Source organism: Ranitomeya imitator, chromosome 4 (genome assembly GCF_032444005.1).
Source record: "Ranitomeya imitator isolate aRanImi1 chromosome 4, aRanImi1.pri, whole genome shotgun sequence".
NCBI classification, from domain to species: Eukaryota; Metazoa; Chordata; class Amphibia; order Anura; family Dendrobatidae; genus Ranitomeya; species Ranitomeya imitator.
The window spans coordinates 646,495,111-646,522,769 of record NC_091285.1 but is presented as its reverse complement, the minus strand read 5'-3'; the positions used below and the strand labels follow the sequence as shown (position 1 = coordinate 646,522,769).

Sequence of the window (27,659 nt, the reverse complement as noted above, 5' to 3'; positions counted from 1 at the left end):
TCCTCCTCAGATACTACAGTAGCAAGCTCTGATAGGGCTCTTACTGCATAACGTATAATAGTGCCCCCATAAGTGAAAGCCATGAGCACATCTGTGCAGGATGCTATGTTTAAGATTGATGTATTCCAATTTTAAAAAAGGACCTATCACTTGCCATTAATGTTTGTTTTTTTTTAACCTGATGTAAATGTAAAGAATTGAGTCAAATACCTTGCAGAAATCCCTGAGCTCCCCTGATTTTGCCGCTGTTTTTCATTTTGAGCTGTGTCACTATATTGCAGAGATATTCACATTTATTGCTTTTGGAGCGCAGTGTGTGAAATCTCTGCTTGTACTACAACTGGGCGTTTCTTCAGAGTCTTCTCTGTGGGCATGTGCTTCTACCCATCCCTCACTGACACTGCCAATCACAGCATCTAGGAGGGTGGGTTGAAAGCACACACCCCCAGAGAGGACTCTGAAGAAACATCCAGTTGTACTACAAGCAGAGATTTCCCATTCTGTGCTCCAAATGCAACAATTGTGAATATCTCTGCAATACAGCGACGCAACTCAAAACGGAAAGGTATTTACCTTATTTTCTTAGCAAGTGATAGGTCCTTTTTAAGGCACATAATCCAGATGGTCCATTACCTTGGGTTCCCAACCCTCTCCTGATGACTTGTTCAAGGGTTGTCCTTAGAGTGCCAAGGCAGCCGGGGGAGGGCCAGCTGAAGGTCTCCATAGCTGTCACCATGGTACTTCTTTGAAGCCCAGCTACTTGTTTATTATTGGCTTGATCTATAAAATATATATATATATGTATGTATATATATATATATATACAGTTAGGGCCAGAAATATTTGGACAGTGACACAATTTTCGCGAGTTGGGCTCTGCATGCCACCACATTGGATTTGAAATGAAACCTCTACAACAGAATTCAAGTGCAGATTGTAACGTTTAATTTGAAGGGTTGAACAAAAATATCTGATAGAAAATGTAGGAATTGTACACATTTCTTTACAAACACTCCACATTTTAGGAGGTCAAAAGTAATTGGACAAATAAACATAACCCAAACAAAATATTTTTATTTTCAATATTTTGTTGCAAATCCTTTGGAGGCAATCACTGCCTTAAGTCTGGAACCCATGGACATCACCAAACGCTGGGTTTCCTCCTTCTTAATGCTTTGCCAGGCCTTTACAGCCGCAGCCTTCAGGTCTTGCTTGTTTGTGGGTCTTTCAGTCTTAAGTCTGGATTTGAGCAAGTGAAATGCATGCTCAATTGGGTTTAGATCTGGAGATTGACTTGGCCATTGCAGAATGTTCCACTTTTTGGCACTCATGAACTCCTGGGTAGCTTTGGCTGTATGCTTGGGGTCATTGTCCATCTGTACTATGAAGCGCCGTCCAATCAACTTTGCAGCATTTGGCTGAATCTGGGCTGAAAGTATATCCCGGTACACTTCAGAATTCATCCGGCTACTCTTGTCTGCTCTTATGTCATCAATAAACACAAGTGACCCAGTGCCATTGAAAGGCATGCATGCCCATGCCATCACGTTGCCTCCACCATGTTTTACAGAGGATGTGGTGTGCCTTGGATCATGTGCCGTTCCCTTTCTTCTCCAAACTTTTTTCTTCCCATCATTCTGGTACAGGTTGATCTTTGTCTCATCTGTCCATAGAATACTTCTCCAGAACTGAGCTGGCTTCTTGAGGTGTTTTTCTGCAAATTTAACTCTGGCCTGTCTATTTTTGGTATTGATGAATGGTTTGCATCTAGATGTGAACCCTTTGTATTTACTGTCATGGAGCCTTCTCTTTACTGTTGACTTAGAGACAGATACACCTACTTCACTGAGAGTGTTCTGGACTTCAGTTGATGTTGTGAACGGGTTCTTCTTCACCAAATTAAGTATGCGGCGATCATCCACCACTGTTGTCATCCGTGGACGCCCAGGCCTTTTTTAGTTCCCAAGCTCACCAGTCAATTCCTTTTTTCTCAGAATGTACCCAACTGTTGATTTTGCTACTCCAAGCATGTCTGCTATCTCTCTGATGGATTTTTTCTTTTTTTTCAGCCTCAGGATGTTCTGCTTTACCTCAATTGAGAGTTCCTTTGACCGCATGTTGTCTGCTCACAGCAACAGCTTCCAAATGCAAAACCACACACCTGGAATCCACCCCTGACCTTTTAACTACTTCATTGATTACAGGTTAACGAGGGAGACGCCTTCAGAGTTAATTGCAGCCCTTAGAGTCCATTGTCCAATTACTTTTGGTCCCTTGAAAAAGAGGACGCTATGCATTACAGAGCTATGATTCCTAAACCCTTTCTCCGATTTGGATGTGAAAACTATCATATTGCAGCTGGGAGTGTGCACTTTCAGCCCATATTATATATATAATTGTATTTCTGAACATGTTTTTGTAAACAGCTAAAATAACAAAACTTGTGTCACTGTCCAAATATTTCTGGCCCTAACTGTATATATATATATATATATATATATATATATATATATATATATATATATATATACACACACAGTACAGACCAAAAGTTTGGACACACCTTCTCATTTAAAGATTTTTCTGTATTTTCATGACTATGAAAATTGTACATTCACACTGAAGGCATCAAAACTATGAATTAACACATGTGGAATTATATAGTTTACAAAACAGTGTGAAACAACTGAAAATATGTCTTATATTCTAGGTTCTTCAAAGTAGCCACCTTTTGCTTCGATGACTGCTTTGCACACACTTGGCATTCTCTTGATGAGCTTCAAGAGGTAGTCACTGCGAATGGTCTTCCAACAATCTTGAAGGAGTTCCCAGAGATGCTTAGCACTTGTTGGCCCTTTTGCCTTCACTCTGCGGTCCAACTCACCCCAAACCATCTCGATTGGGTTCAGGTCTGGCTGTGGAGGCCAGGTCATCTGGTGTAGCACCCCATCACTCTACGTCTTGGTCAAATAGCCCTTACACAGCCTGGAGGTGTGTTTGGGGTCATTGTCCTGTTCAAAAATAAATGATGGTCCAACTAAACGCAAACCGGATGGAATAGCATGCCGCTGCAGCTGTGGTAGCCATGCTGGTTCAGTATGCCTTCAATTTTGAATAAATCCCCAACAGTGTCACCAGCAACAGTGTTTCCCAATTTTTCGGACTGACTGACCTTCATTTCTTAAACTAATGATGGCCACTCATTTTTCTTTACTTAGCTGCTTTTTTCTTGCCATAATACAAATTCTAACAGTCTATTCAGTAGGAATATCAGCTGTGTATCCACCAGACTTCTGCACAACACAACTGATGGTCTCAACCTCATTTATAAGGCAAGAAAGCCCACTTATTAAACCTGACAGGGCACACCTGTGAAGTGAAAACCATTCCCAGTGACTACAGTACCTCTTGAAGCTCATCAAGAGAATGCCAAGAGTGTGCAAAGCAGTCATCAAAGCAAAAGTTGGCTACTTTGAAGAACCTAGAATATAAGACATAATTTCAGTTGTTTCACACTTTTTTGTTAAGTATATAATTCCACATGTGTTAATTCATAGTTTTGATGCCTTCAGTGTGAATGTACAATTTTCATAGTCATGAAAATACAGAAAAATCTTTAAATGAGAAGGTGTGTCCAAACTTTTGTTCTGTACTGTATATATATTTTTTCTCACCACTTAACCTATACAAGTTTGGTATCACTATAACCATACTGACATGGAAAATCATGTCACCACATCATTTTTATGCCACAATGAACATAGTAAAAAAAAAACAAAAAAACATAAAACAATGAAGACGCATTTTATTTTTTCAGAATTTCACTGCCCTTGGAGTTATTTTTTATTTTTTTCCTGTTTTTCAGTGCAGTATATCGTAAAATCAATGGTGTTTTTTTTAAAAAAAAAAACCTACAAAATAAAACTACAACTCGCCCCACCAAAAAACAAGCCCTCATATGGCTGTAAACAGTTATAGCTATTGGAAAAAGGGGAGGAAAAAAAGGAGAGCGCAAAAATAATAAATAATTGGACGCGGCGGGACCCCCTTTAGGGCGTTACACTGGGCCCTATAACCTGGCGTAGCCCCCATACATAGGTATGTACGCCTATTACAGCAGAAGTCCTGATATTCCGTACCCTTAGCCTACAAATCAATATTACATCTGCCATATTGCTCCCGGGGGTCCTTGATGTGGACGAGCGCCCGTCTATGTGATTTATGGCTGCAATGTTCGAATAGGAAGCTATTAAAATGAACTCAGCGGTCAATGGTGGTGATGGGGGGCTCGTATTTTATGTTTATCCCACACGTCGACTTAAAATGGCTGATAACAGAGAATAATAGATAGCGCTAAAAAAATATAATTTATTTATCTGATGTGTTTTTTTATGTTTTATATCTTTTTTTTTTCGTTGGTGTCTGTATTCTTACCCATGGCTCTGCGGCTAGTGTGGGCGGCGGGCTAGTCACAGAACAAGATGGCAGGCAATGCTATCACCGTTGCCTACTGATACAGTGACAGGAGACAAGGTGAAACAATGGCTCCGCAGACAGATGTTCTGCTCCTGTCTGGGAGGAAGAGGTGGCGATGTGCTGCAGGCAGGGAGGGGCGGCTGATGCTCTGCAGGCAGGGAGGGGACCATCCGTCCTCCCCCGGTGATGCTGAGGATTAGCCGTTGCCATAGTTACAGGAGTCAGGAACAGCGGATGATGCTGACACTGTCTGTACGGCCCGGGAACCCACGGTAACACCACGGTGGGAGGTGGCGGTGAGGAAGGGGGTGCGACAGGACCAGGAGGGTAGAGGAGGGGGCATGGGGAAGTGCGAAAGGAGTTTAGGGTGTGTGTAAAGGGGCAATATGGGGGAGGAGGAGGACCTGTGACTGTGCATCTTGTGACTGCGTATCAGGGAGCTGGGCCTGGTCATTGTGTACGTATTTCTAGGTACGTGCCGGTGGGGTGTGTACCTGTACATATGTGTGGTGTAACGTGACGCATGCTTATATGGCGGTGTTGGCAATGTCATGCTTGTGCCGTATGGGAATATTGCCGGTGCATCGTCAGCGGCGGGCACATGTGGAAGACTTTCCATCTTCTTCCCCGTCATGTTTCTAGCTGCTCGTGTCGCCGGGTATTTGTCTCATGAGACAGATCAGTCAGACAGTAATGCTGAACAGAAATGTCTATATGTGTCCTGTGCTGGGGACAAAGGGGAGAGGGTCAGCGAGGGGCGCGCAGGAATGGCACACGCATGCCAGAGCATGAAGGACGGCATGCAACTTTTGGGAAGGGAAAAGCGGATTGATGGAAATATGAGGGGATATGCAGGGAGTAGGCTATGGCGGGCCTCATATACGGGATGCTATTGTATGTCTACTGTACCCTATATAATCAAGTGTATGTGAATTCTGTATGCGGAGGAATATGTGTCGTAACTGTAGAATTTATTTGCACAATAGCTGAGTCACTCTTTAGATAAATTACATTATTTATCCTGTGCTGATCCTGAGTTACATCTTGTGTTATACTCCAGAGCTGCACTCACTATTCTGCTGGTGCAGTCACTGTGTACATACATTACATTACTGATCCTGAGTTACCTCCTGTATTATACTCCAGAGCTGCACTCACTATTCTGCTGGTGCAGTCACTGTGTACATACATTACATTACTGATCCTGAGTTACATCCTGTATTATACTCCAGAGCTACACTCACTATTCTGCTGGTGCAGTCACTGTGTACATACATTACATTACTGATCCTGAGTTACATCCTGTATTATACTCCAGAGCTGCACTCACTATTCTGCTGGTGCAGTCACTATGTACATACATTACATTACTGATCCTGAGTTACAGGCTGTATTATACTCCAGAGCTGCACTTACTATTCTGTTGGTGCAGACACTGTGTACATACATTACATTACTGATCCTGTACTGATCCTGAGTTATATCCTGTATTATACCCCAGAGCTGCACTCACTATTCTGCTGGTGCAGTCACTGTGTACATTACTTTACTGATCCTGTACTGATCCTGAGTTATATCCTGTATTATACTCCAGAGCTGCACTCACTATTCTGCTGGTGCAGTCACTGTGTACATTACTTTACTGATCCTGTACTGATCCTGAGTTACATCCTGTATTATACTCCAGAGCTGCACTCACTATTCTGCTGGTGCAGTCACTGTGTATATGCATTACATTACTGATCCTGAGTTACATCCTGTATTATACTCCAGAGCTGCACTCACTATTCTGCTGGTGCAGTCACTGTGTACATACATTACATTACTGATCCTGAGTTACATCCTGTATTATACTCCAGAGCTACACTCACTATTCTGCTGGTGCAGTCACTGTGTACATACATTACATTACTGATCCTGAGTTACATCCTGTATTATACTCCAGAGCTGCACTCACTATTCTGCTGGTGCAGTCACTATGTACATACATTACATTACTGATCCTGAGTTACAGGCTGTATTATACTCCAGAGCTGCACTTACTATTCTGTTGGTGCAGACACTGTGTACATACATTACATTACTGATCCTGTACTGATCCTGAGTTATATCCTGTATTATACCCCAGAGCTGCACTCACTATTCTGCTGGTGCAGTCACTGTGTACATTACTTTACTGATCCTGTACTGATCCTGAGTTATATCCTGTATTATACTCCAGAGCTGCACTCACTATTCTGCTGGTGCAGTCACTGTGTACATTACTTTACTGATCCTGTACTGATCCTGAGTTACATCCTGTATTATACTCCAGAGCTGCACTCACTATTCTGCTGGTGCAGTCACTGTGTATATGCATTACATTACTGATCCTGAGTTACATCCTGTATTATACCCCAGAGCTGCACTTACTATTCTGTTGGTGCAGTCACTGTGTGCATACATTACATTACTGATCCTGAGTTACATCCTGAATTATACTCCAGAGCTGCACTCACTATTCTGCTGGTGCAGTCACTGTGTACATACATTACATTACTGATCCTGAGTTACATCCTGTATTATACCCCAGAGCTGCACTTACTATTCTGTTGGTGCAGTCACTGTGTGCATACATTACATTACTGATCCTGAGTTATATCCTGTATTATACTCCAGAGCTGCACTCACTATTCTGCTGGTGCAGTCACTGTGTACATTACTTTACTGATCCTGTACTGATCCTGAGTTACATCCTGAATTATACTCCAGAGCTGCACTCACTATTCTGCTGGTGCAGTCACTGTGTACATACATTACATTACTGATCCTGAGTTACATCCTGTATTATACCCCAGAGCTGCACTTACTATTCTGTTGGTGCAGTCACTGTGTGCATACATTACATTACTGATCCTGAGTTATATCCTGTATTATACTCCAGAGCTGCACTCACTATTCTGCTGGTGCAGTCACTGTGTACATTACTTTACTGATCCTGTACTGATCCTGAGTTACATCCTGTATTATACTCCAGAGCTGCACTCACTATTCTGCTGGTGCAGTCACTGTGTGCATACATTACATTACTGATCCTGAGTTACATCCTGAATTATACTCCAGAGCTGCACTCACTATTCTGCTGGTGCAGTCACTGTGTACATACATTACATTACTGATCCTGAGTTACATCCTGTATTATACCCCAGAGCTGCACTCACTATTCTGCTGGTGCAGTCACTGTGTACATACATTACATTACTGATCCTGAGTACCTTAACATCCTGTATTATACCCCAGAGCTGCATTCACTATTCTGCTGGTGCAGTCACTGTGTATATACATTACATTACTGATCCTGAATTACAATCTGCATTATACTCCAGAGCTGCACTCACTATTCTGCTGGTGCAGTCACTGTGTATATACATTACATTACTGATCCTGAGTTACATCCTGTATTATACCCCAGAGCTGCACTTACTATTCTGTTGGTGCAGTCACTGTGTGCATGCATTACATTACTGATCCTGAGTTACATCCTGTATTATACTCCAGAGCTGCACTCACTATTCTGCTGGTGCAGTCACTGTGTACATATATTACATTACTGATCCTGAGTTACATCCTGTATTATACCCCAGAGCTGCACTCACTATTCTGCTGGTGCAGTCACTGTGTACATACATTACATTACTGATCCTGAGTTACATCCTGTATTATACCCCAGAGCTGCACTCACTATTCTGCTGGTGCAGTCACTGTGTACATACATTACATTACTAATCCTGTACTAATGCTGAGTTACATCCTGTATTATACTCCAGAGCTGCACTCACTATTCTGCTGGTGCAGTCACTGTGTACATACATTACATTACTGATCCTGAGTTACATCCTGTATTATACTCCAGAGCTGCACTCACTATTCTGTTGGTGCAGTCACTGTGTACATACATTACATTACTGATCCTGAGTTACCTCCTGTATTATACCCCAGAGCTGCACTCACTATTCTGTTGGTGCAGTCACTGTGTACATACATTACATTACTGATCCTGAGTTACATCCTGTATTATACTCCAGAGCCACAGTCACTATTCTGCTGGTGCAGTCACTGTGTACATACATTACATTACTGATCCTGAGTTACATCCTGTATTATACTCCAGAGCTGCACTCACTATTCTGCTGGTGCAGTCACTGTGTACATACATTACATTACTAATCCTGTACTAATGCTGAGTTACATCCTGTATTATACTCCAGAGCTGCACTCACTATTCTGTTGGTGCAGTCACTGTGTACATACATTACATTACTGATCCTGAGTTACCTCCTGTATTATACCCCAGAGCTGCACTCACTATTCTGTTGGTGCAGTCACTGTGTACATACATTACATTACTGATCCTGAGTTACCTCCTGTATTATACCCCAGAGCTGCACTCACTATTCTGTTGGTGCAGTCACTGTGTACATACATTACATTACTGATCCTGAGTTACATCCTGTATTATACTCCAGAGCTGCACTCACTATTCTGCTGGTGGAGTCACTGTGTACATACATTACATCCCAATCCTACAACAACCATGGAGTAATAGAGTCCCACATACAAGTATAAGACAAAAAGTAATACATTTATTGAACATGTAACATATGTACAAAACAGCAAAACAAGGTACAAAGATGATGCAAATACAAAAGACACTAACACTGTAGTAGCAGCGAAGGCATGACAGGCGGATAACCTAAATCTGGGTACAGTATAACATACATCCCTAAAGTGCTATGTGCAAAATACAGTGCCACGATGTATGAAACTGTAACCCATAAAGAGTAGTAATAACAATTTATAACCACTTCTATATGCGTATAGTCAGAAGATAGCTAGGTAAATAAGATACACCGCCAATCTTACCCATATTAATGTGCCAGTGCGTGTCGCCAGCAGCCCCAGCACTGGGGCTATATATATATAATATATATATATATAATATATATATATATTTACTAATTTGCTATCTATAACTAATATAAGGCGTTGATTAATGTTAGTTACTTACATTGCTTTACTTATTTCATATCGGTCCCAAGTGACCTCCTGAGCTGTAATCATAATTCTGCTGGTCTGTCTCTTCTCATGCATCCTTTATAAGTTTTTTGTGCTTCATCGTTTTTCAAACATCCTTTTATTTTGTTAGGATCTTAAAATGGATAAAACGTAGCAGCAATTTTTCTTTTTCTTTTTTTTTTTTTTCAAGAAAATTTCTAAATCTTATTTTTTTAAGGACCCAATACATTTTGAAGGGGCTTTGATGGATCTATAATATATCAGAAATTCTCCCCCCCCCCTAGAGGTGATACCATTTTAAAAACTGCACCCCTTAAATTATTCAATATTGCTGTCAGGAAATTTGTTAACCCTTCAGATGCTTCAGTGGAATTGATGCAAGATAGAATTAAAAAGTGGGGGAAAAAAAGTAAAAATTAAAATTTTGGGAACGCTTTGCAGGGCGTGGAAAGAAAGGAGCACTTTTTTGCACAGGAGTCAGCTATAATGTAGACCTGACAACCACCATATTTTTACCCTTAAGGGGGCGCTACTTACTTATTCCTCATCGATACCTTTTTACAGCTATGAGGAATAAAGCCACTTAATAACCGCAGTAAAAGGGTATATATAATTAAGGAATTAAGTAAAAGCCATAAAGCATAAATAACATACACATTTGGTCATCCAATAAGGCTGCATTCAAGCGTTGAGGGCATGATTTTTGCTGATTCGCGGCAAAACAATGTGTTTTTTGCACAGTTGCTGCTAAAAAAAAAGAAATAAAAAAAAAAAAAAAAACTCGGACAGCGCAAGGTGGCCATTCGAGCTGCATCTTAGTGCTGTTTTTTTTTTTTTTTTTTTACCGGGTAGGAGAAGCTTGTAAATCTTATTTTTGCACATGAGAAAACAGATGAAAACTATATCCAACACACTGACGGGTCTGTTTTTCTCTCGTATGGAAAAAAAAATTATTTAATAGACCTAAGTCACCAAAGAAAAATCTTACTAGCGTATATAAAAAAAAAAAATAAAGATTATTATTCTTATTATAAAAATAAAGATTATTATTATTACTAGCGTAAGGCCAGGTTCACACAATGGTATAAATAATTTATCCAGAAAACCTGGACAATTTTTTTTTCTCAGAGGACGCAGCTTCTCACTCAGTCTCTCGGCATTAGAGCTCGTTCACACAACGGTATTTTCGGTCCGAGTCTTGTCTATAGAAAAAAACATACCGCACTCGGACCAATTTTATTCCATGGTGATTGCAGGTAAGCGATTTTTTTTTTTTTCACAGACCGAATCTGCGTGTGTAAAAAATGTCAGCATGCGCTAGTTTCTCCTGTAAATTGGATGAGACTCCTCCATTCAAGTCCATGGGTGCGCAGAAAACATCGGATGCCGTACTGAGCCTCTGTATAGACTCCGATTTTTACGGATAAATTGCAATTCTGTAACATAGGAAACTGTAAATGTTCCTGTAAATTATTAATAGATGCTGCTGTAAAAACCACAGATAAGTGTTGAAAAAAAAATTTAATTTCTAGATAATTTTTTATACGCTCAAGTGAAACTAGCCTCTCAGGCCACATTCACACTGTCAGTTTTTGGTCAGTATTTTACCTCAGTATTTGTAAGCCAAAATCAGGAGTGGAACAATCAGAGGAAAAGTATAATAGGAACAAGTCACCACTTCTGCATTTATCACCCACTCCTGGTTTTGGCTTAGAAATACTGAGGTAAATTACTGACCAAATACTGATAGTGTTAACGTGGCCTTAGGCTACATTCACACATCCGCGTACTGTCCGTTTATTTTGCTTGCACTTCATACTGATCCGTTGCGTTTCATTGACTCATTCACCAATAGGTTTTAAAAACAGGTCGGTGTGTGTTATACCCCAGAGCTGTGTCCAGCAGACTCGGAGCAGGGCCTGTTCTCATCTGTTTTGCGGATCAGACTCGGCCTTCAAAGTCTATGGGATCTGTGAGACGTGGATGACACTATGAAGACATATTTGTACTCCGAGTTTCATCCGTTTTTAACTACTCCATTGTTAAAAATAAATGTGTAAAATAAGATCAGACAGTCTGCCTGCTTCAGTGAAAAAAAAGGGATGACACCTGAGGAAAACAATCGGTCTATTTTCAGTCTAATGTGTATGGGGGCCTTCATCAGATACAAAAAATAAATAATCCAATTTCTGTCTATTGTTCTCGGGAGATAAGCCGCCAACAGAGATGTCTGACAGCGGCTCACTCGTTGAGAAAACATGAGAAATCGGCAGAGTGTGTGCTGCGGTGTGGAAATGGTGGCACGCATGTGTCACCGCTTTTGGCTTTTCCAGTCACCCCATTAAGATGACCACCACTCCATTTTGTAAGTAAGTTATCACCTATACTACAGATAGTAAATAGTAAGGACCCCAGCACCCATGTTTCAAGAGATTATTCGGAATGTATTTCTGCAACGCCATAATACATGTGACGCGTTTCGGCTCCCACTGATCCTTTTGTTTGAAAAACGCTCGGTGTGAACCGAAAGGTATCTACATAAATGATGGTTTTGTTGGGATAAATTCCGAATATTCTCTTGGAATGTCAGTGCTTTGGTATTTACTACTTACTACAAAGTGAGACGCCATCTCTGGACTCGAGCACCTTGCTACATCCGAGTGCTGACTGGATTGCTCTTGGACGACTATACTGCCGATAGATAATAACTTGTTTTCACAGGAATTTAACCCCTCAGCAATACGCATTAAAATGGTGGCCGCTAAGGGAACTTATTCTCTCACCGCCATTTTAAAACGGTGATCGTGAATAAGGCTGCAGCGCCCCCCAGAGTCGGAAAATCTCCAGGGTCTCAGATACCGGGGGTAGCTGATACCCCAGAAAACATGATCAGGGCTGGATTTTCCAGTGTCCGATCACATGACCGCCATTATTCTCTTTTCTGACATGACACACAAGTCAGAGGAGAGAGAAATGATGCCCCTGAAAACGGCCGATACCTCCACCATCCTCGGTCACCCATGCTCCGTCCCCGCCTGGCGCCATCGTCCTAGAAAAAAATATGGCGGGCGCATGCGCAGTACCCAGCAACAATAGGATTTTTTTCCTATTGGTTCCTTTTGATCACTGTGATAGATCCTATCACAGCGATCAAAATAAAAAAAAATGTAAATCAAATCCGCCTTTGTCACCCCCTTAATTATATAAATAAAATACATATATATATTTTTCTATTCTTTGCAGTTGTGCTTAGGGTGGGGTTGAGTGCTGTGTTAGGGATTTGTTAGGGTTGGGGATAGGGTTGGGTTTGGGTTAAAACTGGGGGTTTTCAAAAGTAAAAAGAAATTATGGCTAGTGTTGAGCGCAAGTGTTCGCTACTAGTGATGAGCGAATATACTCGTTACTCGAGATTTCCCGAGCACGCTCGGGTGACCTCCGAGTATTTTTTAGTGCTCGGAGATTTAGTTTTTCTTGCCGCAGCTGAATGATTTATATCTGTTTGCCAGCATAAGTACATGTGGGGATTCCCTAGCAACCAAGCAACCCCCACATGTACTTATGCTGGCTAACAGATGTAAATCATTCAGCTGCGGCAAGAAAAACTAAAACTCCGAGCACTAAAAAATACTCGGAGGACACCCGAGCGTGCTCGGGAAATCTCGAGTAACGAGTATATTCGCTCATCACTACTCGCTACTCTAGTTTGCATAAGGTGTTCGGGTATGCACAGAGTATCACAGATCGCCGCATGTTTTTTTTTGGAGTGTCTAAGCCGTGAAACATGCGGGGCAGGGACATGTCACTCGATCACCTGCGATATTTAGTGCCTACCCGAGCACCCGATGATGTCTGGCGTAGCGAGCACTTGGGCTTAACACTAATGACGACATATTCAATAAGACGACCTAATGTTGTAAATTCTGTGTCGTCCCTGTGGGTTGAAAATGCTCACTATACCCCTGGATAAAATCCTTGAGGGGTGTGGTTTCCAAAATGGTGTAACTTGTAGGAGTTTTTCACTGTTTAGGCACATCAGGAGCACTCCAAACACAACATGGTGTCCGCCAATTGTTCCAGCAAATTTTGCATTCAAAAAGTCAAACGGCGCTCCTTCCCTTCTGAGCTCTACCGTGCTCCCAAACAGTGGTTTTCCCCCAAATATGGGGTGTCAGCATGCTCAGGAGAAATTGCACAACTAATTTTTGGGTTGATTTTTTTTCCTGTTACCCCTGTGAAAATGAAAAAAAAAATGGTTTACCGTAAATTAATTTTTTTGTGCAAAAAAGTTAAATGTTCATTTTTTTTTCCACATTACAAAAAGTCCTGTGAAGCACTTGAAGGGTTAATATACTTTTTGAATGTGGTTTTGAGCACCTTGAGGGGTGCAGTTTTTAGAATGGTGTAACTTTTAGGTATTTTCTATCGTATAGACCCTTCAAAGTCACTTCAAATGTGAGGTGGTACCTAAAAAAATAGTTTTGTAAATTATGTTGGAAAAATTAGAAATTGCTGGTCATAGTAACATAGTAACATAGTTAGTAAGGCCGAAAAAAGACATTTGTCCATCCAGTTCAGCCTATATTCCATCATAATAAATACCCAGATCTACGTCCTTCTACAGAACCTAATAATTGTATGATACAATATTGTTCTGCTCCAGGAAGACATCCAGGCCTCTCTTGAACCCCTCGACTGAGTTCGCCATCACCACCTCCTCAGGCAAGCAATTCCAGATTCTCACTGCCCTAACAGTAAAGAATCCTCTTCTATGTTGGTGGAAAAACCTTCTCTCCTCCAGACGCAAAGAATGCCCCCTTGTGCCCGTCACCTTCCTTGGTATAAACAGATCCTCAGCGAGATATTTGTATTGTCCCCTTATATACTTATACATGGTTATTAGATCGCCCCTCAGTCGTCTTTTTTCTAGACTAAATAATCCTAATTTCGCTAATCTATCTGGGTATTGTAGTTCTCCCATCCCCTTTATTAATTTTGTTGCCCTCCTTTGTACTCTCTCTAGTTCCATTATATCCTTCCTGAGCACCGGTGCCCAAAACTGGACACAGTACTCCATGTGCGGTCTAACTAGGGATTTGTACAGAGGCAGTATAATGCTCTCATCATGTGTATCCAGACCTCTTTTAATGCACCCCATGATCCTGTTTGCCTTGGCAGCTGCTGCCTGGCACTGGCTGCTCCAGGTAAGTTTATCATTAACTAGGATCCCCAAGTCCTTCTCCCTGTCAGATTTACCCAGTGGTTTCCCGTTCAGTGTGTAATGGTGATATTGATTCCCTCTTCCCATGTGTATAACCTTACATTTATCATTGTTAAACCTCATCTGCCACCTTTCAGCCCAAGTTTCCAACTTATCCAGATCCATCTGTAGCAGAATACTATCTTCTCTTGTATTAACTGCTTTACATAGTTTTGTATCATCTGCAAATATCGATATTTTACTGTGTAAACCTTCTACCAGATCATTAATGAATATGTTGAAGAGAACAGGTCCCAATACTGACCCCTGCGGTACCCCACTGGTCACAGCGACCCAGTTAGAGACTATACCATTTATAACCACCCTCTGCTTTCTATCACTAAGCCAGTTACTAACCCATTTACACACATTTTCCCCCAGACCAAGCATTCTCATTTTGTGTACCAACCTCTTGTGCGGCACGGTATCAAACGCTTTGGAAAAATCGAGATATACCACGTCCAATGACTCACCGTGGTCCAGTCTATAGCTTACCTCTTCATAAAAACTGATTAGATTGGTTTGACAGGAGCGATTTCTCATAAACCCATGCTGATATGGAGTTAAACAGTTATTCTCATTGAGATAATCCAGAATAACATCCCTCAGAAACCCTTCAAATATTTTACCAACAATAGAGGTTAGACTTACTGGCCTATAATTTCCAGGTTCACTTTTAGAGCCCTTTTTGAATATTGGCACCACATTTGCTATGCGCCAGTCCTGCGGAACAGACCCTGTCGCTATAGAGTCACTAAAAATAAGAAATAATGGTTTATCTATTACATTACTTAGTTCTCTTAGTACTCGTGGGTGTATGCCATCCGGACCCGGAGATTTATCTATTTTAATCTTATTTAGCCGGTTTCGCACCTCTTCTTGGGTTAGATTGGTGACCCTTAATATAGGGTTTTCATTGTTTCTTGGGATTTCACCTAGCATTTCATTTTCCACCGTGAATACCGTGGAGAAGAAGGTGTTTAATATGTTAGCTTTTTCCTCGTCATCTACAACCATTCTTTCCTCACTATTTTTTAAGGGGCCTACATTTTCAGTTTTTATTCTTTTACTATTGATATAGTTGAAGAACAGTTTGGGATTAGTTTTACTCTCCTTAGCAATGTGCTTCTCTGTTTCCTTTTTGGCAGCTTTAATTAGTTTTTTAGATAAAGTATTTTTCTCCCTATAGTTTTTTAGAGCTTCAATGGTGCCATCCTGCTTTAGTAGTGCAAATGCTTTCTTTTTACTGTTAATTGCCTGTCTTACTTCTTTGTTTAGCCACATTGGGTTTTTCCTATTTCTAGTCCTTTTATTCCCACAAGGTATAAACCGCTTACACTGCCTATTTAGGATGTTCTTAAACATTTCCCATTTATTATCTGTATTCTTATTTCTGAGGATATTGTCCCAGTCTACCAGATTAAGAGCATCTCTAAGCTGGTCAAACTTTGCCTTCCTAAAGTTCAATGTTTTTGTGACTCCCTGACAAGTCCCCCTAGTGAAAGACAGGTGAAACTGCACAATATTGTGGTCGCTATTTGGTCAACTTTTAGCCCTATAATGTCCTAACATAATTTTTTTTGTGTGTGTGGCATATCTCTCATTTAAGGGCATAAGAATTTAAAGTTTGAAAGCTTCAAAATTTTCTTCAAATTTCCATTTTTTCACAAATAACGCAAGTTATATCGAAGAAATGTTACCACAATATGTCAAAAAACAATCTCAGAATCAGTGGGATCCATTGAAGTGTTCCAGAGTTATAACCTCATATAAGGACACTGATCAAAATTGTAAAATTTTGGTCTGGTCAGGAAGGTCAAAATTGGCTCGGTCATTAATGGGTTAAGTGTCTAATGGTGCCAATGTCGGGAATTCCCCACTGTAAGATGGAAGTCCGCAGTGATAAGACCTATACCGTTGTACTGTTCAGCAGTGTACACAGCTTCTGGTGGGGTCCATAATGAGAACACTTCACACCTATTCATGTAGCACAGTCTCAGCAATGTGGAAGGTCCTGACCCACTGAGCTGACTCTTTGTATCCTGGGTGGGGCAGGAGGTTCCTCGCCCTGTGCTGGAATCCACTGCTTGTCATTCCAGACTGTGTGGAATAAGACTTGACAAAAACATCCCATATCTGAACTGCTGCACAGTAACAAAGCTGCAGTAAGACCACAGCAACCCAGCACCATCGCATCTAATGACATCCCATGGTTTCACGCAATTCTCCGCCACCGCGGCAGAGTCGCAGATGTTTACAATTATACGTGATCTTCTGTCACTGATCACAAGTCGTAGAGGACTCACTCGCCTTAGACTTCAATGCCGTTATATATTAATGTGTCAGTCAGACCAATCAGTAGAGTACATTGGTGGAGCAAGAAGGGAGTATCAGATTTTTGTGAGCCTCAGAGAATCTTTTCGAACAGACTAAGGCCCTATGATCGCCCTATTTAGTGTGACTGTAATGGTGTTGATGTTGCCCTTCCCAATGAAATCACATGTACGTTTACTACAGTCATGGGGGTACTGTCATGGGGGTGCAGACAACCCCTGGGATGTGGACATCGATGAGGTTAGTGAGGATTAGAGTGCCTTCACACTGTGTTTAGGCACTCATTCAGTGTCCTGTCAGAGCTTGCAACCGAAAAACAGGATTTGGATATATGTGCCATCAGGGCCATAGACTATAATGGCGCTGACAGAGCAAATGTGCACTCTGTTGTGCACCATTTTCAGGTGTACTGAAGGCAGATACCATGACACAGTCTTAGTCTTCTACAGCTGAGTGTCCACCTCCAGTAGGCGTACACGCCCGAAGAGCAGAGCGCACTTTTGTTCTGTCAGCGCATACATCCAAATACCTTTTTTTTTTTTTTTTTTTTAAAGTTTTTGTTTTTTCCTCTCCTTCCTCCTGCAGTAAAATTGCCGGTGCCATAATCTGTTTGAGAAGTTAATTTCTTTCTCCTGGGATAGCAAAAATTGTTGGCAATTAACATTATAGGTCAGATATTGGAATCCTATCATTTTCATCATTGTAGCCTTTGTATGAGGGGCATCAGCCCATACATGGGATTCCTAAAATCAGAAACTTTGGAAAAGTTGAAAATTTCTTTAAATTTTACTTCATTCTTCCCCTAAATATAAAATACAACATCTGCTGGATATGTGCGATGCAAATCAAGAGCAGAATTGCATTTTTTCAAAATTTCAACACACTTGGAATACTTGTTGCCATTTTCCTGTATAGTATGTGGGGCAATGAACAGTGTCATTGAAAAAGTACAACTCGTCCCTCAAAACAAGCCCTCGTATAGCTATGTGGACAGAAAAGTAAAAAAGTTACGGTGCTTAGAAGAAGGGGAAGTAAAAATGCCAAACTGGCCATATCAGGAAGGGGTTTAAGGAAACTTGTGTTATACACATTGGGCATACTGAGAAGCCGCCTAGAATTGGGTTGGGGGTGGTATAGAGAGTGAAAAGTACTACACCATTCTACCTTCACCCGGATTTCAGAGACCTTGTAATACCACTCAGGGCCACTACACAGTGACTGGCGCTGTACCAGTTCTCCTGCACCGCTAACCCCTTAATCAGCTGATCATTGTGATTGTCAGGAGTGAACCCCCACGATTGGTTGGGTTATCAAAATTGGCATTTAGAGGGGTAAACTAAAAAAATCAAAATAAATAAATAAAATTTGGCACATGAATTCAGTTTTGGATAAGGGGGTCGTCTTTTTGAAATGTTTCATTTCATATTAAATAGCTTACCTTAGTTTTATATTCCTCAGATTATTGGAAAACGCCTTTGAATCTTCTTAAGTGATCTGATTAATGATCTCAGCAGCCGTCCTCTCCCGCCCAGACCCATTTATTGCTCTTCTTTCCATTAGACAAGCACTCAATCGTCCACAAATCCCAATAGTCTGACATCCCAAAGCAGGGAGAAAAATACTTTATCTAAAAAACTAATTAAAGCTGCCAAAAAGGAAACAGAGAAGCACATTGCTAAGGAGAGTAAAACTAATCCCAAACTGTTCTTCAACTATATCAATAGTAAAAGAATAAAAACTGAAAATGTAGGCCCCTTAAAAAATAGTGAGGAAAGAATGGTTGTGTCATGCCGTTGCTGCCGCCGCCTCTTCCCACTGCAGCTCGCCGGGTGCGCGCGCGCGCCGCATTCAGCTCTGCGCGTGCGCACATCTGATTCCTCTGTTGGCGCTCTTTCCTGTCCTCTCTGTCATCCTGGAGGACTGTAACCCGGAAGTAGCTCCCATGCTGCTATGTAAACTGCTTCCTGCTGCTTCTCTGTGCCTGATGTTCATTTGTGTTTACAAGTGCTTCTGGCCACCTGTGGTCTCTGTGCGTTCCTAGCTCTCTGACTTTGGGTCTCCTCCGCCCTCTGCAGTGCCTGCCTGTTTCCTGTGTTCCTGCCTTGTTCCTTCAGTTCCTTTTCCTCTGCAGTACCTGCCCGGCTCCTATATCTTTTCCTTGCTCCCGTCAGCCTCGGTCTCTCCATATTGTCCTGCCAGTCTCCGTGCCTCTGTAGCGTTCCCATCTTCTCCCTTGTCTCAGTATTTCCTTTCTGTTCCCTCTTTCCCTTTGTGCCTGCTGTGTTCCCATCTGTTCTCAGTCGACCCTCCAGCTTCCGTGGCGATAGTCCCTCACGGGCCTGCCCCTAACTCTCCCTGTATAGGGGGCGGTCCACCTGGTCAGCTCGTCCGAGAGGGGTTCGTCATCACGGTCCAGTGGGTCCACTCTCCGTTTGAATATACATGCTCTAATCGGACTGCACTCGGGTGACATCCGAGTGCAGCCAGATTCTTACAGCGTCACAGTAACATCAGGCCATGGACCCCGCTGGAGTCTCTGCCACTCAAAAGGAGTTACTCTTTTTGCGTGAAAACCAGACTAGGATCATGTCATTTTTAAAGAATATGGAGTCTCGCCTAGCGGCTTTACAGCCTTCTGATCCTGGTATTGCTCCGCAGTTGGTTGCCCTTCAGCAGGAGCTAGGTCAACAACGGGACACTCGGTCCCATATTTTGAATTTTATGGCCTCCATTAATGATCGGCTTCGCTCCCTCCAGAATGTGGCCTCTGGTTCCACTCCTGTCTCTGCGCCACAACCCTCTCCCCGACTTGCTAGACCTCCTCGGTATGGTGGGGATTCTAAAGCGTGCCGTGGCTTTCTTAATCAATGCCAGTTGCATTTTGAATTGTCTCCGCTACTTTATCCTACCGACCGAGCTAAGGTTGCTTTTATAGTATCCCATTTGGAGGGTGAGGCTTTGGCATGGGTTAATCCCCTCTGGGAGCGTGATGATCCTTTGGTCTCCCAACTCAATCCGTTCCTGGATACCTTCCGTAAGGTTTTTGATGAACCTGGTCGTCTGGTCTCTACCACTGAGTCCCTCTTTAACCTTTACCAGGGTACTCTCTCAGTAGCCCAGTACGCCATCCGTTTCCGGACTCTGTCCTCAGACCTTGGGTGGAATAATGAGGCTTTGGTTGGAGCGTTTTGGCGTGGTTTGTCTTCACGGATTAAGGATGAGTTGGCGGGACAGGACACTCCCACCTCTTTGGATGATCTTATCTCCTTGGCCATACGCATTGATCTGCGCTTTCAGGAGCGCACTCGTGAGCTTGCCAGAGAGAGGAGATCTCTTCGCCAGACCACTGTTGCTCGAGGGACTTCCTTTTCTCAAGCAGCCCCGGTGGCTTCTTCATCTTCTCCTGAACCCATGCAGGTCGATCGCCTTAAGTCTTCTGAGCAACGCCGCAAAGAGAGACTCGCACAAGGTCTTTGTTTTTACTGCGGCAGTGCCTCTCATCTCTTACGCGCGTGTCCTCAGAAGTCGGGAAACGCATCCGCCTAGGACAGGTAAGAGAGGCCTTCCTAGGTGGTTATGATTCCTCTCCGCCTCTGGTTTTGTCTGTTATTCTTCATTTAGGTTCCCATCACTTTTCTCTGGAGGCTTATTTTGATTCAGGAGCGGCTGGGAACTTTGTTCAGCTCGAGGTTGTTAACAGGCTTGGGATACCTGTTAGACCCTTGGAGACTCCTAGACAAATAGCTTCTGTCGATGGTCAGCCTTTGCGGGAGACCGTCAACTTGGTTACGGAGGAAGTCGAACTTCAGATTGGAGCACTTCATCGTGAGAAACTGGCCTTTTATGTTTTACCTTCTTTGTCTCATTCTTTCCTTTTGGGTCTTCCTTGGTTGAGAGATCACGAACCCACGCTGGACTGGCGTACTGGAGATGTTCTACGGTGGGGACAGTCTTGTCTGAACAGGTGCCTGCTTCCCGTCAAGCCTGCGTCCTCCTCTTGGTCTGCTTCGGAATCCATGGGAATTCCTCCTGCCTATTGCGCTTTCTCGGACGTCTTTAACAAGAAGGAAGCGGAGATTTTGCCGCCGCACCGTTCTTATGACTGCCCGATAGACCTTGTTCCTGGTTCTACTCCACCTAGGGGTCGTATTTACCCATTGTCTCCTACCGAGACGCAAGCCATGTCCGAATATATTCAAGAGAATCTGGCCAGAGGCTTCATTCGAAAGTCTTCCTTACCTGCAGGAGCTGGGTTCTTCTTCGTTAAAAAGAAGGACGGTTCTCTTCGCCCATGTATAGACTACCGGGGTCTCAACACCATCACGATCAAAAACAAGTACCCACTTCCTCTCATACCAGAACTCTTTGATCGTCTGCGTGGAGCACGAATCTTTACCAAATTGGATCTCAGAGGAACTTATAATTTGATCCGTATCCGTTCTGGTGACGAGTGGAAGACTGCGTTTAATACCAGAGATGGTCATTATGAATATTTGGTTATGCCCTTCGGTTTATGCAATGCACCCGCAGTCTTCCAGGAGTTCGTAAATGATGTTTTTCGGGATCTACTTTACACCTGTGTTGTAGTGTACTTGGACGATATCCTTGTGTTCTCTCCAGATCTGTCTACTCACAGAAGAGATGTACGGCAAGTACTTCAGCGTTTGAGAGAGAATCGGCTGTATGCAAAACTGGAAAAATGTGTCTTCGAACAGTCATCTCTACCCTTCTTGGGTTTCATCATTTCCGACGCTGGTTTGTGTATGGATCCGGGAAAAGTTTCTGCCGTGCTCAACTGGCCGCGTCCTCTTGGAGTGAAAGCAATTCAGCGATTTCTTGGATTTGCTAACTACTATCGGCAGTTTATACCTCACTTTTCCTCTCTTTCAGCTCCAATCTCCTCCATAATTCGGAAGGGTGCCAATCCTCATCTGTGGTCGTCTGAGGCCGAAGAGGCTTTCCGGTCCATCAAGCAAGCCATTGCCTCAGCTCCTATTCTTCATCGTCCAGTGGCCAATAAACCCTTCATCCTTGAAGTAGATGCTTCTGCAATTGGAGCTGGAGCTGTGCTCTCGCAGAAATCCTCTTCTGGTCGTCTTGTGCCTTGTGGTTTTTTCTCAAAGATCTTCTCCTCCTCGGAAAAAAATTATTCCATCGGTGATAAAGAACTGTTGGCAATCAAGTTGGCATTAGAGGAGTGGCGGTACCTCTTAGAAGGGGCTTTACATCGTTTTATAATCTACAGCGATCACAAGAATCTGGTGTATATTCGTTCTGCGCAAAGACTTAATCCTCGGCAGGCCAGGTGGGCCTTGTTTTTCGCCAGGTTTGACTTCGAACTTCGTTTTTTGCCAGGAAATAAAAACTCCAAAGCCGACGCTCTGTCTAGGTCATTCCAGATGGTGGATTTGGAGGACGAGCCTGCACACATCATTGATCCTGCCAGAGTCATCACAGTTGCTCCAGTCTCTCTTACTTCGTTGCCTCCGGGTAAGACCTTTGTCGCTGAAGGGAACAGGAGACGTGTCTTACTTTGGGGTCATGCCTCCAAACTGGCTGGACATGTTGGTTTCAAAAAAACCTTTCGTTTGATCTCTCGTTTTTACTGGTGGCCAACGTTGTCTAAGGATGTCCAAAGTTTTGTCGCCTCTTGTCCTTCCTGTGCCAAGAATAAGATTCCCAGGCAACTACCTTCTGGGCTTCTACATCCTTTGCCAGTACCTTCCTCTCCGTGGCAACATTTATCTATGGATTTCATCACTGATCTGCCTCATTCTTCTGGTTCCACCGTCATCTTCGTGGTCATGGACCGTTTCTCCAAGATGGCTCATTTCATCGCTCTCCCAGGTTTACCTTCTGCTCCCGAATTGGCAAAGATTTTTGTTCACCATATTTTTCGTCTTCATGGTCTTCCTTTACATATTGTTTCTGACCGAGGTGTTCAATTCACCGCCCGCTTCTGGAGATCCCTCTGCAGATCTATGAACATTTTGCTTGATTTTTCTTCGGCCTACCATCCACAGTCCAATGGCCAGGTGGAACGTACTAATCAGACCTTGGTAACTTATCTCCGCCATTTCTCCAATTCTCATCAGAATGATTGGTCTGACTTACTGCCATGGGCTGAGTTTTCTTACAATAACCATCCCAGCGAAGCTACTAACAAATCTCCATTTTTTATCGTCTACGGTCAACATCCTGGTCTTCCTCTTCCGGTTCCTCCTGTCTCTACTGTACCAGCGGCTGATCTTCTGTCTAGAGAGTTCTCCAGGGTCTGGCAGGAGACCAAGTCCGCCCTTGAGTTGACTCAAGTTAGGATGAAGAGACATGCGGACAAAAGACGTCTTGATTCTCCTATATTCCATCCTGGGGACAAGGTTTGGGTTTCTTCTAAATTTATCTGTCTCAAAATCCCTTCACATAAGCTGGGTCCTCGCTATATCGGTCCATTCGAAGTTTTGTCTCGTATTAATGACGTTTCTTACAAACTTAAGTTGCCTGCCTCTCTGCGTATTTCTAATTCTTTTCATGTGTCTCTCCTTAAACCTGTAGTTTTTAATCAGTTTCATTCTTCTAACCTTTGTTCTCCTTCGCCTGTTTCCGAGGATGATGTCTTTGAGGTTAGGGACATCTTAGCCATGAAAAAACTTAGAGGGAGAACTTTGTTTTTGGTTGACTGGAAGGGTTTTGGTCCTGAGGAGAGGTCCTGGGAGCCTCGAGAGAACATTCGGGCTCCTCGTATTTTGTCCCGGTTTCTTTCTAGTCTTAAAAAGGAGGGGCGTAAAGGTGGGGGTACTGTCATGCCGTTGCTGCCGCCGCCTCTTCCCACTGCAGCTCGCCGGGTGCGCGCGCGCGCCGCATTCAGCTCTGCGCGTGCGCACATCTGATTCCTCTGTTGGCGCTCTTTCCTGTCCTCTCTGTCATCCTGGAGGACTGTAACCCGGAAGTAGCTCCCATGCTGCTATGTAAACTGCTTCCTGCTGCTTCTCTGTGCCTGATGTTCATTTGTGTTTACAAGTGCTTCTGGCCACCTGTGGTCTCTGAGCGTTCCTAGCTCTCTGACTTTGGGTCTCCTCCACCCTCTGCAGTGCCTGCCTGTTTCCTGTGTTCCTGCCTTGTTCCTTCAGTTCCTTTTCCTCTGCAGTACCTGCCCGGCTCCTATATCTTTTCCTTGCTCCCGTCAGCCTCGGTCTCTCCATATTGTCCTGCCAGTCTCCGTGCCTCTGTAGCGTTCCCATCTTCTCCCTTGTCTCAGTATTTCCTTTCTGTTCCCTCTTTCCCTTTGTGCCTGCTGTGTTCCCATCTGTTCTCAGTCGACCCTCCAGCTTCCGTGGCGATAGTCCCTCACGGGCCTGCCCCTAACTCTCCCTGTATAGGGGGCGGTCCACCTGGTCAGCTCGTCCGAGAGGGGTTCGTCATCACGGTCCAGTGGGTCCACTCTCCGTTTGAATATACATGCTCTAATCGGACTGCACTCGGGTGACATCCGAGTGCAGCCAGATTCTTACAGCGTCACAGGTTGTAGATGACGAGGAAAAAGCTAACATATTAAACACCTTCTTCTCCACGGTATTCACGGTGGAAAATGAAATGCTAGGTGAAATCCCAAGAAACAATGAAAACCCTATATTAAGGGTCACCAATCTAACCCAAGAAGAGGTGCGAAACCGGCTAAATAAGATTAAAATAGATAAATCTCTGGGTCCGGATGGCATACACCCACGAGTACTAAGAGAACTAAGTAATGTAATAGATAAACCATTATTTCTTATTTTTAGGGACTCTATAGCGACAGGATCTGTTCCCCAGGACTGGCGCATAGCAAATGTGGTGCCAATATTCAAAAAGGGCTCTAAAAGTGAACCTGGAAATTATAGGCCAGTAAGTCTAACCTCTATTGTTGGTAAAATATTTGAAGGGTTTCTGAGGGATGTTATTCTGGATTATCTCAATGAGAATAACTGTTTAACTCCATATCAGCATGGGTTTATGAGAAATCGCTCCTGTCAAACCAATCTAATCAGTTTTTATGAAGAGGTAAGCTATAGGCTGGACCACGGTGAGTCATTGGACGTGGTATATCTCGATTTTTCCAAAGCGTTTGATACCGTGCCGCACAAGAGGTTGGTACACAAAATGAGAATGCTTGGTCTGGGGGAAATTGTGTGTAAATGGGTTAGTAACTGGCTTAGTGATAGAAAGCAGAGGGTGGTTATAAATGGTATAGTCTCTAACTGGGTCGCTGTGACCAGTGGGGTACCGCAGGGGTCAGTATTGGGACCTGTTCTCTTCAACATATTCATTAATGATCTGGTAGAAGGTTTACACAGTAAAATATCGATATTTGCAGATGATACAAAACTATGTAAAGCAGTTAATACAAGAGAAGATAGTATTCTGCTACAGATGGATCTGGATAAGTTGGAAACTTGGGCTGAAAGGTGGCAGATGAGGTTTAACAATGATAAATGTAAGGTTATACACATGGGAAGAAGGAATCAATATCACCATTACACACTGAATGGGAAACCACTGGGTAAATCTGACAGGGAGAAGGACTTGGGGATCCTAGTTAATGATAAACTTACCTGGAGCAGCCAGTGCCAGGCAGCAGCTGCCAAGGCAAACAGGATCATGGGGTGCATTAAAAGAGGTCTGGATACACATGATGAGAGCATTATACTGCCTCTGTACAAATCCCTAGTTAGACCGCACATGGAGTACTGTGTCCAGTTTTGGGCACCGGTGCTCAGGAAGGATATAATGGAACTAGAGAGAGTACAAAGGAGGGCAACAAAATTAATAAAGGGGATGGGAGAACTACAATACTCAGGTAGATTAGTGAAATTAGGATTATTTAGTCTAGATAAAAGACGACTGAGGGGCGATCTAATAACCATGTATAAGTATATAAGGGGACAATACAAATATCTCGCTGAGGATCTGTTTATACCAAGGAAGGTGACGGGCACAAGGGGGCATTCTTTGCGTCTGGAGGAGAGAAGGTTTTTCCACCAACATAGAAGAGGATTCTTTACTGTTAGGGCAGTGAGAATCTGGAATTGCTTGCCTGAGGAGGTGGTGATGGCGAACTCAGTCGAGGGGTTCAAGAGAGGCCTGGATGTCTTCCTGGAGCAGAACAATATTGTATCATACAATTATTAGGTTCTGTAGAAGGACGTAGATCTGGGGATTTATTATGATGGAATATAGGCTGAACTGGATGGACAAATGTCTTTTTTCGGCCTTACTAACTATGTTACTATGTTATGTTACATTTTTATTGGTGTGGAGGTAGACAGGAAGAAGACGTTGTGTGGCCACCTAGGAATAGTGAGAAGGTGTAGAACATCACTTGCCAAAATATGACCTATACCGGCCCGGCCTCTGTAGTCTGGACAGAGTTTTTCCTTATTATTGGATTTTGGCTTGGACATTAATCTCTCATACTGACTTGGATGTAGTGGTGCAGCTGCAGAATTAATAATGTGTTCCTATGTTATCAGTTCCCAAGAAACAAGATCATCATTAATATTTGTGTTAGGAAGAGACCTATCAATCAAGCTAAGCCGGGCAGGAAGCGGCTGACAGGAAGCCGCCCTCTTGACTTTTCTCCCGGTTCCCTGGCACAATTTTAAATAAGGATTTCTCTGAAATGTTACCGCTTCAGAGTGCAATAAGGGAAGCTGTATGACCGACGTCCTTCAAGAATGCATCTACTATCATTATCTAATGGCACAATTTTCTATTCTTGGTGATCAAGGGTCTTCCCAACTTTTATCTGTAGGATAGATGAAAATCAGGAACCCAGCATTGGGACCCCCTCTGATCCGGAGAACCATCTGGAAGGAGTGGTGGCCAGACGCACACACCCCTCTAGGCCCGTTCTCAGGATCAGTGGAGGTCCCGGAAGTTGGACCCCCATCAAACCAGTTATCACCTATTGTTTGGATAGGTGAGAACTTCTAAAGATGGGAATAAACCCTTCAAACCACTGAGAGTGGAAGGCATATACATATCGTGTAGTTTTCTTGAAGGAATTTGCCCTGTTCTCCGATATTCTTGGGTAAGTGTTGTCAGAAGAGCCCAGATACATTGACCTTAGTAAATAGAAACTGTTGACTTGGTTGGCCAAGATTATTGTAGAAAAACGCCTATTCAGCGAAAATAGATTCAAATATCATAAATATTCTACTTACGGTACTTATCCTGTTTTGTTTGACATGTGATAGCCATCCATCTAAAAAGCAGCACTTTTCTTTAGGTTCCATGTCGGGAAAAATAAAAAAATGTCAATCATCAATTTGGGGTCCTGATGAAGGAGTCAGTTCTACTTATCACTCACCGCAACTTTTCCTCTTTTTCAACGAAAACTACGTTTACATGAGAATTTGAGGCCCCCATTTTGGTATCAGTTGGGTCCCAGAAGTCAGACTCTAAGGCCGGGGTCACACTAGCGTATTGCTTTGGATGCGAGATGCCAATGACCCTCGGCTCCTGCTCTGCTGCGAGCGGGAGCCGAGTTGTCATGAGTCTG

The 27,659-nt window shown here is 43.0% G+C and overlaps 1 protein-coding gene across 1 annotated transcript in view; it reads left to right on the top strand.

Annotated features, from left to right (window-relative positions):
* Positions 1-4,746: 4,746 nt before the first annotated feature.
* Positions 4,747-27,659, top strand: part of DMTN (dematin actin binding protein) — a 59,429-nt gene continuing 36,516 nt past the window's right edge. The window contains 1 exon segment of the mRNA XM_069766997.1: positions 4,747-4,772. The gene's annotated coding sequence lies outside the window, so the exon portion shown is untranslated.